The 4,292-nt window shown below is 34.1% G+C and overlaps 1 pseudogene; it reads right to left on the minus strand.

Annotated features, from left to right (window-relative positions):
* Positions 1–1,116: 1,116 nt before the first annotated feature.
* On the minus strand, positions 1,117–1,964 carry LOC120210195 (annotated as a pseudogene).
* Between the last annotated feature and the right edge of the window lie 2,328 nt (positions 1,965–4,292).

The following is a 4,292-nucleotide window of genomic DNA, read 5'->3' on the forward strand; positions in this document are numbered from 1 at the left end:
TTGGTTGCATGAGGATCGGAACTTCCCATATATCTTGGCTTTGGGCGAAAATTCGTGTCTACAACTGTATACCTATAGAGATGTTAGTTGAAATCATACACGATGAATCAAATTGATTTCTGAATGGAAAGGAAAGCACATTAAGACAATTTGATGCTACTACTGCTATTGTTGTTGTTTGGGGTCCAAGAAGAAATTGTGATCTGTAGTTTTTTTCTTTAGTATTTTTCTTTCAAGATTTGAGTATTAATTCTCCTTTTAAAAGTGAGATGTCCCTACCGGTGTATTTAACAAAATTTAATTTACGAATTTTTTTGTGAATAAAATTTGAATTGATTTTAAAAAAATGATTTGAGATAAATGAAAAATTAAAAATTCATCAGTAATTAATTAAATTTCAAAACAAAGCTTATAAATATTAGAGTATATGTACAAAATTTTCTTTGAAAGGAAATAAAAAAACTATGAATTTATGAATGATCTATTTGATAAACAAAATTGTTGTTTTTTCTAAAGAATTTGGGTTTGAATAACTGTATTTGCAATATGTATGTGCGTTGTTTTTAATTAAGAAATATTATAAATAGATACTTGTTAAATTACTATGAGAAAAATAATTATAAAATAATTATTTATGTAAATTTATTTTTAAGCATTATTTAATATACTAATTATATTAATAATATGATAAAAACTTTAAACATAGATATTATAACATAAATAATTTTATGTATTATATGTAAATATTTTAATTTAATATTAAAAGTTTAACTTATAAAAGAATATCATAATAATAATTTGATTAAAGTACAAGACAGTCTTCGACACTAAACGCTCACACTCCTGATATCTATTGTGCTTGAAATCAGGTCCTCAAGGAATAACAATTCATTTAATGCATAAATCACTTGGTTTGTGTTTATAATCTTATATAACTACCAAATACATTAAATAAGATAATATAATATTTTTTAGTATCTTACGTTGTGAATCAAACACATCATAATAATAACATTTATTCAAGCAAACACCCTGAAACTTTTACATGCCGTTAATTAGGCCACATATATAACATAAACAGAGTTGAATTGTATTAGTTTTTGGTAATATAAAGAAAGCCAAACGAAAAGGATGAAAAGATGCTGAGGTCAAGACGACATAGAAGGGAAACTAAGAGACTTGTAGGTGTTGAAGCCTCCATCCACAACCAAATTATGACCCGTTACATACTTGGCTTCATCTGACGCTAAATACAATGCCGCCTTCGCCACATCTATCTCTTCACAGTTTGCCCCTTTCAACTCTCCTACTCCGTTTATAATCTCCGCCACCTTCTCCTTCTCCTTCGGAACGTCTCCGTATATCTCGGTAATTTGACGGATCACCATCGATGTCGGTATTAGAGCTGGTGATATACAATTTATTATCACCCCGGTTCGACAAAGTTCGCTAGTTACCGACTTGACGATCCCGAGGATCGTGAATTTGGATATTGAATACGGATGTGGCCCGAGACCACCCATAAGTCCACTTATGCTTGATGTACATAGAATGGACCCTAACCCCATTCGTACCATTACTCGAGTTACATGCTTTATTCCAGTCACTATGCCTCGAACGTTGATCCTCATTACCCTGTCGAATTCCTCTAAGTATGCTCTGTTATGCTGGGGGGAATACCTTCCCGGTTATGCCCGCATTGTTGAACATTATATAGAGCTTTCCGTGATTCTCCATGGTGATTCGTACAGCTTCGGCTACTTGAGACTCAATGGTTACATCACATTGCAAGAATCGGGCCGAAGGGCCGAGGCCATCGACAGCTTCTCGGCCTACTAGAGATCGATGTCAGCAATGATGACATGGGCTCCATTTTTTATGAACTCAAAGGCAGTGGCCTTGTCCAGGGAATCAAATAGCGGACCAAAAACGTTATCGCGGGCGTTATTTAGTGGTAGCGCCATCGTCCGAAATCGAGATTGATAAAATTAGCGGTGGGTGCGGATTAACGCCAATAGCGGCCTGTTACGCCCGTAATTTAACGGGTAACGGTGAATAGCATCGATAACGAGACACTATTACCGTTTCCGACCACTACAGTGAAACAAAAAATAAAAAAAATAAAGGATAGATCAGTAGAGAAGAAATGAAGGACAAAAGCATGAAACGTTTAAGAATCCAAATTTGTAACAAGAAGAAAAAGGCACGGTCAAATACAAAATTAAAGATAAAAAACAGTGAAAAAAAGAAGAAATTGAAGAAAAGATGCTTACTTCTGGTCCTTCCATTTCTTGGTGATCAAAGCATGAACAACATATCTCAATAATGGAGAGTTTTCATTCGGTGAAATGACCAACATATATGAAAAGGGGTTAGATCCGACGATGAACGATGGAGTTCAGAGGGCAAGAATAAAGAACTCGAAAGATTTGCGACTGATTTAGAAATTTGAGATGTTTGTCGTTGATACCAAGGCTGGATTTGTACTTAGGAGACCAAAGAGAATAGTTTATGTATTTTAAATTTAATACGATGGTCGGAAACGTCCAACATGATGCTTGTCGTGACAGTCAGCTTCTCGACGTTGAAAATGAGTTTCTGAGATAATGAAGAGAGTTTTTGGATAAAGAAAATAAAAGGAAAAGAAAATATAAGAAATGTTATAATAATTATTGGGGTAATTAGAGATTTGATGCCTTTTAGTTTTCCAAATATCTAATTTAGTCCCTAATTTTCATGTTTAGTTGTTTAGTTATATTATTTAGTCATTTTGTGTTCTTTAAATTTATTTAAATTTCACACTTTTATTTTAATTATATTTAATTGTGGCTTAAAGAAAGTTGTGTGAAATATTATGTTTTAAGATAAGTTGTGTGAAATTTAAAAAAAAAATCACGACCGTGACACCCGCGGTGACCGCGAGTATCCATTATGTCCCAACTGCGATAAACGTAACGCGACTGAAAACGCGGTCGCGAATGCTATTTAAATCCCTGGCATTGCGAATCCCACTTGCTCCCCTTTGATTAAGGCTACTTTGCCTCGAAACCTGTTTTTTTCTCAACGAATCATGACAAAATCTATGCAGAAAGGAGAGAAATGAGGAACAAAACATGAGAAAGGTCGTTGTCTTGTATGAACAAATAGGTAAACGGAATGTGTCTGCTCTGTTTCATCATCGTGTTTAAGAAACCAATTGAAGCTCGGCCAAATACAAAACATGGACATAAAATAAAGAACCTTAAATTATGGCAGATATTCAGTTTGCTTCCATTTTCCTCGAAAAACATGGTTTCCTAGATCGAAGGGGCGATCCAGATATTGAGAATGAAAGGCAACAATAATATCCATATATCACGTTTGCCAATCGCAGTAAACTAACTAAGAAAAAGCCACCATTGAATCTTTTTCTTCATCAAAAGTCTTATCCTAGTAGCTGATGCAAGGAAAACCAGGTAACCATGTGTATAGCTACTGAAACTATTCTGGGTAACTGCCATTTCATTGGAAAACAATTAAATTGTTCTTTTTTTCCTGTTGGTGTCAGAAATTCAGGCTGTCTTTTAATGTGTCCAATCAAGAGTGCTAAATACTGACAAAAAGAGAAGAAGAAAGTCATTGTTGATGAGGAGCTTATATTACCTCTGGGTGGAAGAACCATCTGGTATACCATGGGCAGCAAATTTGAGCTGCCTGGTAAAGAATCAACACAGAAGAGAGAAATTAAACAAGGGAATTAAGGTTTGTTAAAGGAATAGTAATAATATACATGGTTATGATCTAAGCATGCTGAGGAAGCTTAAGGGATGGATGTATGAATCTGGGGAAGAAGAGGAGGAAAGCGTCGTTGCAGTTGCAGTTGAAGTTGAGAGTGACACGCATTTCCACGCAGAGGAAGCTGAACATGATTTAAACCACTCATGACCTGTACTATTTAATGATGCTTGTAATCAAAACCAGCAACTAACTGGTTATACTGATCAAGATAACTATGTTGCTCAGTTTATTACTGCCAACGCTGCTTTTACTGCCATAGTTTCTGTACGGGAACAAAAGTACTAATTATTTTGGTCTTTATTTATTTTTATATTTGTGTCTTAACATTTATTTCAATAAATATTTATAGATGTGATGAAAATCGTTAATTGATTAAATGTAACGTTGTTGTAATAAGTCTTATTTATCTAAAATAATAATGTAATATTTTATATTATTACTTTAGACACGTAGTAATGACACGTAATCACACTGGGCACATGACAAAGTAATGTCATTACTTTTAGACATGTGAC

Source organism: Hibiscus syriacus, unplaced genomic scaffold (genome assembly GCF_006381635.1).
Source record: "Hibiscus syriacus cultivar Baekdansim isolate YM2019G1 unplaced genomic scaffold, ASM638163v2 tig00109919_pilon, whole genome shotgun sequence".
NCBI lineage: Eukaryota > Viridiplantae > Streptophyta > Magnoliopsida > Malvales > Malvaceae > Hibiscus > Hibiscus syriacus.